Source organism: Thalassophryne amazonica, chromosome 3 (assembly GCF_902500255.1).
Source record: "Thalassophryne amazonica chromosome 3, fThaAma1.1, whole genome shotgun sequence".
Lineage (NCBI taxonomy): Eukaryota > Metazoa > Chordata > Actinopteri > Batrachoidiformes > Batrachoididae > Thalassophryne > Thalassophryne amazonica.
In genome coordinates, this window is record NC_047105.1 from 43,754,828 (window position 1) to 43,767,738 (window position 12,911).

Genomic DNA, 12,911 nt, shown 5'->3' on the forward strand with positions numbered 1-12,911 from the left:
TGTTTTTTTTTTTTTTCAGATTTCAGAGGTTTCTCCCACAATAACTGTTTACCACAGATATGCCAAATTTACATATTTCATAGCCAGTATAGCTGGCATTAAGGAGCCAAGAAATGAAAAGGCTTCTTTGAGTGTAATGGTATGCTTCAGTGTCTCAAACATGGATGCTCACAATAGTCAATGTAATATCTGTAATGCCATATCTCAGAAACTACTTGGCCTACAGGCCTCAATCTTCAGATTTGTTGTTCTGAATAGTCTGGGAATATTTGATTAAAATTTAAAGAAAATCTCAGACAAATATTCATTGAATTGACATGGAATGAATGACCCGCTATATAAATGCAGTCCATTTACCATTCTTTCATTATTAGAGCTTATTTTGTTTAGTACTTTGATTCCTAGGACACTCCAGTTATTATTACATTATGATTATTATTGTTAATAATGAATGTGTGATTTTTCTGTATAAAAGTCGCACTGAAATACAAGTCACAGGACCTCAGAACCTAGTTTAAAAATGTGATTATACTCCAGAAAATATTATAATTACAATTTGAAGATGTGGTTAAAGCAAATACCATGTGGAATCCCAGTGATAAGTGTGTGTGTGCGTGTGTGTGCAAGATGACAAGACGACCCATTGATAACCCCCTGAGATCCAAACATATGAAACAGGACCTCCCCCAGAAAAACGAGAAAGCCTACAAGCATTGAAGTGCATTTTGGTGAATGTTGACAGCCAAATATTGCCAAATTTCTGATAATATACAGCAACAAATTATAGTTATATTTAGAAACATGAAGACTCAAATAGAATAGAATTTATTATTATCATTGTACATGACACCAGAAAAAAAATACTGTGCAAGACAATGAAATTAAAAACAATCTCTTAAAAGCACATTTAAAATAAATAAATAGAATAATAAATAACCCTAAAAATTCTACATAAAACCTAGGTAAAACACTCAATCACAATCATAAAATGGCAGGTCCAGCAGCATTCAGTGCACAAATAGCTCTTCCCACAAAGCTATTTTTAAGTCTGTTTGTTCTGGCCTTAAGTGCCCTGTATAGTCTGCCTGATGACAATAATTCAAACAAATAGTGTCCATGATGGGAGGGGTCTCTGATTATAGTCCTTGCCTTCCTGAGACAACTTGTATACAGTTCCTCTAATGAAGGCAACAGGCAACCAGTGATCTTCTGGGCTGTGGTGATGACCCTCTGGAGAGATTTTCTGTCTGTGACTGTGCAGCTGGAAAAACCATACACACAGACAGTAGGTCAAAATGCTCTCTATGGAGCAGCGATAGAAGGACACCAGCAGTCTCTGTGGCAGATGGTTATTCCTGAGAACCCTCAGGAAATAGAGTCTTTGCTGTGCCTTCTTGATGGTAGCCATAGTATTTGTGCTCCAAGTCAGGTCGTCTCTCAAATACACGCCCATAAAACGAAATTCAGAGACCCACTCCACACAGTCCCCATCGATGACCAGTGGTTGGATGACTGTTTTCCTCCTTCTACAGTCCACCACCATCTCCTTTGTCTTTGAGGTGTTAAGGGTCAAATTGTTCTCCCTACACCAGACCGATGACTGCTGCACCTCCTCTCTATAGGCGGACTCATCCTTACCAGAAATGAGTCCCACCACAGTAGTATCATCAGCAAACTTAATGATATTGTTGCTGAAGTGAGAGGGGGTGCAGTCATAGGTGTAGAGGGTATAGAGCAAAGGACTCAGCACGCAGCCCTGAGGGGAGCCGGTGCTGAGGCTAATGGCCGAAGAGATGTGAGGGCCAACTCTCACCCTCTGAGAGCGGTCTGTGAGGAAAACCAAGATCCACCGGCAAATGGAGTAGGACACCCCCAGGTCCAACAACTTAATCACCAGCCTGCTTGGAAGAATGGTATTAAATGCTGAGCTAAAGTCCACAAAGAGCAGCCTCACATAGCTCCCCTGCTGCTCCAGATGGGACAGAGCAGCATGTAGAGACATAATGATGGCATCCTCCGTGGACCTGCTCGCACGATAAGCAAACTGGTGAGGGTCAAACCGAGGGGGAAGGCAGGAGATGATGTAGGCCCGGACTAACTTTTCGAAGCACTTCATAATAATCGGAGTTAGTGCCACCGGGCGATAGTCATTCAGATCACTCATCCTGGTCTTCTTAGGGAGGGGGACAATAATAGAGGACTTCAGGCAGGGGGGGACAGCAGCCTGGCTCAGGGACTGGTTGAAAATGTTTGTAAAATGTCTGCACATTTCCTCAACACCAGTCCCGAGACGCCATCCGGACTCGCAGCTTTCCTTGAATTCACCCCCCTCAACACCCGCCTCACCTCCTGTTCCTCCAGCGTGAGGACGTGGCTGTTGAGGGAAGGTGAGGGGATGACGACTGTCTCTGGTGGCTGTACCTCAAAACGGGCAAAGAAGCTATTGAGGTTCTCTGCCAGTGAGACATCACTGTAGTCTGCCAACAGGGTGCTGGGTCGGTGGTTCGTGATGTACTGAACACCCTGCCACGCCCGCCGAGAGTCCTGACTCTGGAAGCAGTCCTCTATTCGCCTCCTATAAGCTGTCTTGGCACATCTGATCCCCTTCTTCAGGTTGGCTCTGGCAGCACTGTACAGCTCCCCATTACCACACCTGAAGGCGGAGTTCCTCTCCTGGAGCAGGTTCCGCATTTCCCGAGTCATCCAAGGCTTCGTGTTGGGATAAATACGGATGTACTTATCCACAGTGACCATGTCGGTGCAGAACCTGATATATCCCAAGACAGCTGCTGTATAATACTCCAAGTTCTCATGCTCAAAAACAGACCAGTTTGTGGACTCAAAGCAGTCCTGGAGTTGTTGAATAGCACCATCAGGCCAGATTTTAACAGTTCTGGATACCACAGGAGCACTTTTCCTGAGGGGGATGTATGCTGGCCTCACAAGCAGGGACATGTGATCTGACTGGCCAAGGTGGGGTAGAGGTTTCACTCTGAAGCCCTTTTTGATATTAGAATACACCTTGTCCAGTATGTTGTCTCCCCTCATTGGACACTTAACATGATGATGGAATTTGGGGAGAACAGTCTTTAAATCAACATGATTAAAATCACCTGCTATGATGTGGACAGCCTCAGGATATGTGGTTTGTTGTTTGCTGATTGTATCATGTAGCCGCCCAAGGGCAGAGCCAGAGTCAGCACCAGGTGGAATGTAAACAGCCATAATCATGACAGCTGTGAATTCACGGGGCAAGTAAAGCGGTCTGCATTTAACAGACATGAACTCCAAATCTGCAGAACAATGGCTGCTCACAGTCTTTGAGTCCGTGCACCAGGAGTTATTGATAAAAATGCACACCCCTCCTCCTCTGCTCTTACCGGAGGCCTGTGTTCTGTCATGACGATGTGCTGTGTAGCCTGCTAGCTCGATAGCTTTGTCCGGGATAGATGACTGGAGCCAGGTCTCAGTGAGAAGCAGCATACAGCACTCCCTCACGAGTCTGTTCTTACACACAAGCATCCTCAGCTCATCCATCTTATTCCCCAGTGATCTCACGTTGGCAAAAAAAACACTGGGGAGCGACGGTCTGTACGGCCGTTTCTGTAGCCTCACCAGGACTCCAGCTCGACAGCCGCGTTTCTGCCTCCTCTCCCAATGCCGCCTGCGGCGCCTGCCATCAGGGATGGTAATCCACGGAGCACCCGGAACTCTGGCGATATCCTCCAAGATGTTATGAGAGTGGAGAAACTCAACTGTAATCGTCTGTTTACTGCTTAATCCAATCTGCAGGAGCTGAAGTCTGGTGTACATGATGCTCGCCCAATGAAACGACAAATAAAAACAATGAAAACCCACACATACACACAAACACACTTGCACTTAAAAGAGACCGCAAGCCGCTGCATCTGAACGCGCCGCCATCAAAAAAAGAGTACCTCTGAACCTAGTCTGAAGAGCCAGAGGTTTACATTAAAGTTTAAAAAATGCATTAAAAATACTGACTAACAATTACAGCTATCTTCATAATTGAGAGACATGTATGAGAATGTGAGAAATTCCTTTCATTTTCAATTTTAATCACCTTTCAAATTAGAGATGAACATCAAAGAAAAATTAGACTTTTTGCTTTTAACCAATTTCTGCCAATACTGTGATCTCAATTCGGGTAAGTGTACCCATTAAGCCCACTTTCAACTTTGATGTCAATTTACAAAAAAAGGAAAATATATATTTTGCCATTCATTACCTCTGTGACATTTGTTATTGCAGACAAATCACATTTTTCATCGTTGAGCAGTGATGAAAGTGGGCCATGGGGGGAAAAAAGCCCTGAAAAAAAGCCCGAAGCCCCTGGTGGGGAGTCTGGGGGTTCTCCCCAAGAAAACTTTGAAATCTCAGATCCATTCTGGTGCATTTTCAGGTCTATTTACCCACCCAAAAAACAAACAAACAAAAAAAAACAAATATCACAAAAGATTTTTTTTTTTTTTTTGGGTCAGGTCAATTTTTCCATACTAGTCTTTTCACAATTTGTATTGTGCTACCAGCATTTAATCCCCCCCCAAAAAAAACAAAAAAACATACAACCCCAATTCCAATGAAGTTGGGACGTTGTGTAAAATGTAAATAAAAACAGAATACAATGATTTAAAAATCCTCTTCAATCTATATTCAGTTTATTACACCACAAAGACAATATACGAGGTCTGTCCATAAAGTATAGTACCTTTTTTTTTTTTTTTTTTTTTTACTATATGGATTTGATTCATATGTTTTCACATCAGACAAGCTTGAACCCTCGTGCGCATGCGTGAGTTTTTCCACGCCTGTCGGTGACGTCATTCGCCTGTGAGCACGCCTTGTGGAAGGAGTGGTCCCGCCCCGTCGTCGGATTTTCATTGTCTGGAAATGGCGGAATGATTTGGGGTTTTTTCCCATCAGGATTTTTTCAGAAGCTGTTAGAGACTGGCACCTGGAAACCATTCAAAACATTTATCTGGCTTTCGGTGAAAATTTTACTGGCTTCACAGTCTGTTAGTACAGCTTTAAGGACCCCTTTAAGGATGATCGGCGCGCCGCAAGCCACCGGACCATTTCTAAACGGATGGCTCTGTGGATACGAGACCGTCGTGTGCTCTTTCTCTGGTTATCACAAGAGCTGGATATCAGCCATTTTCCGGCAGATTTCACTTCTAACAAGAGATTTTGTCATGGAAAGCCGCGCCGCAGAGGACAAGTTTGGACATGTCTATCTCGGCTTTCAATGCTTACCAGTCTAGTAAGTATCAGTGAAATTGTGGAGAGCTGGACATGTCCAAACTTGTCCTCTGACACGCCGAAGCGGAGGTGTTCCTTTGTCTTGCTTCCAAAGCGAATCGGTCGTGACTCGCGAAGCCTCCGCGCGGCTTTCCATGACAAAATCTCTTGTTAAAAGTGAAATCTGCCGGAAAATGGCTGATGTCCAACTCTTGTGATAACCAGAGAAAGAGCACACGACGGTCTCGTATCCACAGAGCCATCCGTTTAGAAATGGTCCGGTGGCTTGTGCCGCGTCGTCGCAGCTCGGAGCGTGGCGCTGAGCGTCCTTAAAGCTGTACTAACAGACCTTATTCTCTGTGAAGCCAGTAAAATTTTCACCGAAAGCCAGATAAATTTTCTGAATGGTTTCCAGGTGCCAGTCTCTAACAGCTTCTGAAAAAATTCTGATGGAAAAAAACCCCAAATCATTCCGCCATTTCCAGACAATGAAAATCCGACAACGGGGCGGGACCACTCCTTCCACAAGGAGTGCTCACAGGCAAATGACGTCACCGACAGGCGTGGAAAAACTCGCGCATGCGCACGAGGGTTCAAGCTTGTCTGACGTGAAAACATATGAATCAAATCCATATAGTTTTAAAAAAAAAATAAAAAGGTACGATACTTTATGGACAGACCTCGTATTTCACGTTCAAACCGATAGATTTTGTTGGTTTTGTTCACTGTGCGCAATTTCTCCAACCACATAAGCCCATAACTTCTCCTGGGTTGTCTGGGTGTCTTGGTGGCTTTCCTCACTCTTCTCCTTCTTGCACAGTCACTTAGTTTTTGAGAACTGTCTACTCCATGCAGATTTACCATAAAGTGTTATACTGTTTGTATTTCTTTGTAATTAATGTAAATAAAGTCTAAGACACATTCAGTGGCAGCTTTACCATCAGAGAGCCTTGTCCACAACTACCACAAAAGACTCCAAGCTGTCACTGATGTTAAAGGGGGCAATACACAGTACTAAGAACAGAGGTATGTAGACATTTGATCAGGTTCATTTGGGTAGTTCTCTTGTCATTTTGTTTTAAAAAGAGGAAACAGTTGGTTGACAATAACCATGAGTGAAAAAAAGTTTGTGTTGTCATTCATATTCTCTGAAAAATGGTCAAAAAAGCAAAAATTCTGCCAGGGTATGTAAACATTTGAGCACAACTGTACATCAACAACATCCAGAAATGCCGCCGCCGTCTCTGGGCCCGAGCTCATTTGAAATGGACAGATACAAAGTGGAAAAGTGTGCTGTGGTCTGATGAGTCCACATTTCAAATTGTTTTTGAAAACCATGGACGTCGTGTCCTCCGGACAAAAGAGGAAAAGACCATCCAGATTGTTACCAGTGCAAAGTTCAGAAGCCAGCATCTGTGATGGTATGGGGGTGTGTTAGTGCCCTTGGCAGGGGTAACTTACACATCTCTGATGGCACCATCAATGCTGAAAGGTACATCCAGGTTTTGGAGCAACACATGCTGCCATCCAAGCGACGTCTTTTTCAGGGACGTCCCTGCTTATTTCAGCAAGACAATGCCAAGCCACATTCTGTACGTGTTACAACAGCATGGCTTCGCAGTAAAAGGGTGCAGGTACTAGACTGGCCTGCCTGTAGTCCAGACCTGTCGCCCATTGAAAATGTGTGGTGCATTATGAAGCGCAAAATACGACAACGGAGACCCCAGACTGTTGAACAACTGAAGTCATACATCAAGCAAGTATAGGAAAGAATTCCACCTACAAAGCTTCAACAATTAGTGTCCCCAGTTCCCAAATGCTTAATGAGTGTTGTTAGAAGGAAAGGTGATGGAACACAGTGGTAAACATACCACTGTCCCAGCTTTTTTGAAATGTGTAGCAGGCATACATTTCAAAATGAGCAAATATTTGATGTAATTGTTGATGTATGGCTTTCGCTTTGCATGGTAGAGTTTTAACTTGCACTTGTAGATGTAGCCACGAACTGTGTTAACTGACAATGGTTTTCTGAAGTGCTACTGAGCCCACACGCTAAGATCATTTCCACAATGATGTCGGGTTTTAATGCAGTACCGCCTGAGGGATCGAAGGTCACGGGCATTCAGTGTTGGTTTTCGGCCTTGCAGCTTACGTGTGGAAAGTTCTCCAGATTCTCTGAATTTTCTGATTATATGATGGACTGTAGATGATGGAATCCTTAAATTCCTTTCAATTGAACACTGAGAAACATTGTTCTTAAATTGTTGGACTACTTTTTCCGGCAGTTGTTCACGAAGTGCGATCCTCGCCCATCTTTGCTTGTGAATGGCTGAGCCTTTTGGAGATGCTCCTTTTATACCCAATCATGATGCTCACAATTAGTGTCCTCAGTTCCCAAACACTTATTGAATGTTGTTAGAAGGAAAGATGATGTAACACAGTAGTAAACATACCACTGTCCCAGCTTTTTTGAAATGTGTTGCAGGCATCCATTTCAAAATGAGCAAGTATTTGCACAAAAACAATAAAGTTTATCAGTTTGAACATTAAATATCTTGTCTTTGTGGTGTATTCAATTGAATATAGGTTAAAGAGGATTTGCACATTCTGCTTTTATTTACATTTTACACAACGTCCCAACTTAACTGGAATTGGGGTTGTACTACACTACATGTATGTCACATGTTACATGTATGTCATTTGCTCAGATAATGATCATGTTCAAAAGGGATTTTTAAAAAATATTTTCACTGTCATTTATAAAAGACATTGCATTAATTATATTTTTATGCATTAATTATCGTATTAAACAAGTTTATTTTAATCAATAAACGATGTTATGCGCTTATTTGGAACACACATGGGCTTAATTGGTACCATGGTACCAATTAAGCCCATTCCAGACTTTTGACTTTTTCCCTAAAATTTCTAAATTATGTCTTTTTAATTGTACATCAACTAATTGCTAAATATTCAAATGAGAGGTAAACCTTGCCCTTTAACAAATGATGTCACTTACAGGAATGATATCTCGTCAGAACAGAGGTAAGGGCGTGGAGTAATACATCCAAATGTTAAACGGTCGAATATGCTGCCACCGTTACCCCGATATTATACAGTGTGAAATCTCACATGATTAACCAATCAGATATGTGTAAAAAATGTAACTGGATTAGGATAACTTATAACACTGCTCAAACGTGATACAGCTACATAAATATTCATAGAAAAAAAATGTTTGCATGCCCCCAGTTACAGAAATTCATGAATTCCCAAAAGTCTACTAATCACTAAGATACCAAGATATGCCAGGGTTTCACTTATAATTTTATAGACCCAACAGGCCGCCAGTTCAAAGTTTGCAGTGTGACAAATGCAAGTGCAAGTTGCTGTGACTACGGATCCCTGATCAATTTTCTGTGTGAAAAAATGAAGGGCTACAGAGATGTTCAGCACCAATACAGCTGTTTTCCTGGTTGCTAGACAGTTTGACATTAAATCCGAAATTATAACATGAGCTTGCAGCCCATAACAATCAGAAAAAATATGCCAGCATTCATAACAGCAAATGATACTAATCTGATGCATGCAATTCTGATGGACTGAGAAACATGAAACTGATTGTCTATTGCCATCCCTAGTCGCGATCAGATGTCTGCAAAGTTAGATACTGTAAGAAAACTCACCTTCCTAAATGCACTTCACAATAAAAACATGTTCACATCATTGTAGGAACTCCAATAATAGAACAAAGACTATTTTTAGAGCAATTGCACTCAAGTCCATCATTTACTAAAGTTTTCCTGAGTACAGAAGTAAAAAGGTCACATATTATTCAAAATACAGTTAACCATGGTTTTCTAACAATGTATCCCAACTCCCTATGTAGTCTACAATCCCCTCCAAAAATGAGAAAAGTCCATCCTGTCCCTCTTTTGCTTGCTTGACATTTCAGACAATGTGTGCTCATTCAGGCTATTCTAAGAGTTCCCTAGATGACAAGATCAAGAGAAATGACACCTCCTCCAGATGAGTGACACACTCCCAACTAGGTGTGCATTTCACCCACTTACTCCACCTCTCTAATTCCAGCTTGGAGCAAAGGACGCCAGTTACTCCATTGTTGGCTGTAGAAAGGAACACAAAAGTAGGGGTGGGCAATATAATTCTTTTTTTTTTTTTTTCGCTTTTTACATAGTAATGGTATTAGATCATGGTTTCACAACTTTTGCACTATATAACCCAGGTTGCGATCGAGCCGGTATCGGTTTCCGATACTGACGTAATTCATGTATCGGAATATACCGATCCAACCCGCGACATTTTCCGATACCGGAGAAGAGCCACTGTGAAACCTGTCAAGTGCTGCTATTTCTTCTTTGCTTTGTTTGCTGCTGACTGGGGGTGGGGGTGGGGTTCTGAGGCTGAGCTGTTTGAGAGAGCTCTCTTCGGCAGTGTTCTAGCTGTGGGTAGTGGCAAGTTTCTTACTGGCTCTCGGGTTCAAATTGTCTGGTCGTCAAGTACAGATTTTCCAAAAAATTAATTGAATTGTTGCTGAAAAATTGTGCTAAAAAGTTAGCCACTTCACTGTCACGAGGCTGTAAAATGTCAGCTCAGCGTGCAGCCAAGGAGGACAGCAAACAGAGATTCTGTCCGCTGAAAGGGAAAAAAGTCTCCATTAAAAAGTTCGAAGTTTACGCAGGTATTTCGGGTATCATGTGCATCAGATGTGCATCAATTTCGTGGGTGTAATTTGTTATACAATGACAAAGGCCATTCTATTATTTATTTTATCTGCATTGAGAGCTATGGACCATTTTGCACACAACAATGTAGGTAGGGGTGTAATGCTAGACTCGCTCTATGATGCATATCATGACACACCTATCACATTTATATTCACAGCAATGTTCCCACTATTTAGGGAGAAAATAATTTGTGGTGAACAATTTAACTTTAAAATATGGAATGGCATGCCTCCCCAATTATGACATGCCTACAAGACAAATGTCAGGAAGCATTCTGGAAAAACTCAATTACCGTGTTTGTATGTATGCCGCATAGCATGTCATCGACAGTAGCAACAGTAGCACACGTGTTGTCACAGACACGTTCTCAGTACTCTTTGACAAGAAGCATCACAGTTCAAAGGACAAGGGGGAAAAAAGAAAAAATTGCGACTTATACTCCAGACAACACAGTATATGTGACTGCAACTTCCCCCCCCCCCCCCCCCCCCCCGCCAAAGTCCACAACCGTATTCTTGAGGGGACAGCGACAGACGGCGAGTACAATACAGGATTCACTACAATTCCAACGACAAAGCATGGATCAGTACTGATGGTCCGTCACTGAATTTCAAACTTGGGAGATGTAAGCTGAATGTGTTGTTAGCATGGCAACTAATATGGGTAATATTACACTAAAACATGCTGTGTACAATGCGCACAGTGTTTCAGGAGTTGCCGAATAGCAGATACCAGAAATAAAACAACTTGAGTAACCTGGCAGGAAATGGGTAACTTATCCAGTTCGGGTCTGGTTATGGTCACTTGCACGTGTAGATGACAAGGGAAGTCATAAAGAATAATCAGCCTGCTGGCAAACTTAACTTATAGAGCATTACTTCGGACACCAATACATCTTGATATATCATAATGCTGAAAAGATACTGTACGCACACACATACACAAAGAGGCATTCCTTATGTAACAGTCACATCCAGCAAAAGACAGATCTGGTGCAAGAGGGGAAAAATAAATAAATAAAATTGGAAGTGATGAAGATTGTGATGCTGATTTTGCTAGGCCATTACCATAAGGAGAGAGGAAGAGAGGGAAAGCCAGGTTTTAAACTTGAAACAGTGGTGAGGCCATGAGGACAGCTAGCTATTTATAGCAAGAGATTTTTTTATTCAAGAGAGCTCTGTTGTTGTGCTTTCTTGCACGCTTGTGCTGCATCTCTCCTTCTCGCCATTTTCTCTCTGTTCCTGCACATCGTGTTTTACAATAAAGTGTAATAATAGACATATGCAGAATGGAGTGCAAATTGATGCATATGATGTTTAGTGATTTAGCACCTCGTGATTCACAGGAATAAATCCATTATTCAAACTTCAAGGCTCGAGTATTTTTTTGATGAACTTTTCTCGTGCTCAACACAAAACTTCCCACATGCAGCTTTATATAAGATTGGGTGTCCTTTCCTCCCACGCCCCTTCCTCCACAGAGAGTGACGCCCACTTGCCAGTGATTCTCCACCCCACCAGGCCCCCTCCAACCTTCTTGTACACATGGACAGAGTGGAAGGGAATTCCTCCTTACCCAAGCATGTGCACAAAGCACACCTTTTGCGTGCATCTGAACATATATACTGTGCAGACAGAAATGGAACCACTAGGCATATACACAAGCACGATTAAACTCAAAACTAATAGCACAATATTATTCAGCATGTATTGTGTACAATCCATCTACTTAAAGCCAATCAGAGCTCTTCTCCCAGAATTTAATCCATAACAGTGAGATTAACCTATAATACTGCAACACACTGGGAATGATCAAACTTTATTGTGGCAAGATTTCAAAACTGAAACTAGACTTCAAATAAATACTGGCAGAACAACAAGCAACAATAAAAGTGCCAGCAGGCAATTTTAATCTCAGATTAACAAAATTTCAAAACTCAAACAAGCTACATGTACCCACAAATGACAAAGACTCACTGAAAAAGACACACACACATCACATGCTTACTGTGTTAAGAGTTCAGCTTTGTGGCTCTCCAGACAAGATGGATCAAGTGTCTTACAGATAAAAGCACATTATTGGAGCAGAAGCAGCAGCAGAAGCACTGGACCAAAACAATGCTGACATCAGTTTTATATTACCAAATAGTACTGCTGAATGAACTCCATTCCCCACAGCATGCAAATCAGCCAGGTTTTGGGGGTGTAGCTGTCACTCTTCAGCTCATTCTACTTTCTTCTTCTTCTTCAGGCTTGCACCGTTTCCTTCCTGTCTGTAGTTGTCAATACCCGTTTTGTCAATGGGTTCGTGAAAATGGGCAGAAACCTCTATTTTGACTGCCCTCTCTTTTTCTCAATGAAGCACAGATACTAGAGGGAAAATAAAAATGTTGCTGGCTGTCTCCCTCTCTCCCTACTGTTCTTATGCTGTCGTGAGCACAGTGTGTACCGCTCCCTTCTCTACCAACCCTCCCTTTCGTGTGCATTCTCTCTCTTACATATCTTTTTTCCACTGTGTTACACTCTCCTCAGTGTAACAACATAATTGCAATGACAACCAGCCCAGGGCACGCAAAATATCCAGCTGTTTAAAGGGTTGCGAGGAACAGCCAGTATGCAACTTGATACAACAGTAAGGTGCTTAAATAAGTACAAATCTGTTTATGCTTTTATAACTATAGTTTCAGGTCTTGGTACGTTTGTGCACTAAAACAAGCCTGTATCTGCAGAAGTAGACAAAACTCCAGCAGTCCAAACTCATCATGAATTACTCTGTATGAGGTCTGCATCTCTAGTCTGTGTCTGGAAAAGGTGTTCTTGTTTCAGCCTCTCCCATTGGCTTTCCACACCAGGTCATCAGTCTCCATCTTGCTCTCTCCCTCTGCCTCATCTTCTGTCACACCAA

General features: G+C 42.2%; 1 protein-coding gene across 8 annotated transcripts in view; it reads right to left on the bottom strand.

Moving 5' to 3' along the window:
- The window catches only part of LOC117506605 (R3H domain-containing protein 2), a 207,404-nt gene that overhangs the window by 170,665 nt on the left and 23,828 nt on the right, over window positions 1–12,911 (bottom strand). The window contains exon 1 of one of the 8 annotated variants that reach the window (XM_034166120.1): window positions 12,149–12,433. The exons of the other annotated variants lie outside the window; for them this stretch is intronic. The gene's annotated coding sequence lies outside the window, so the exon portion shown is untranslated. Of the gene's footprint in view, window positions 1–12,148; window positions 12,434–12,911 lie in introns of those variants that run through there. 8 annotated transcript variants of the gene reach the window in all.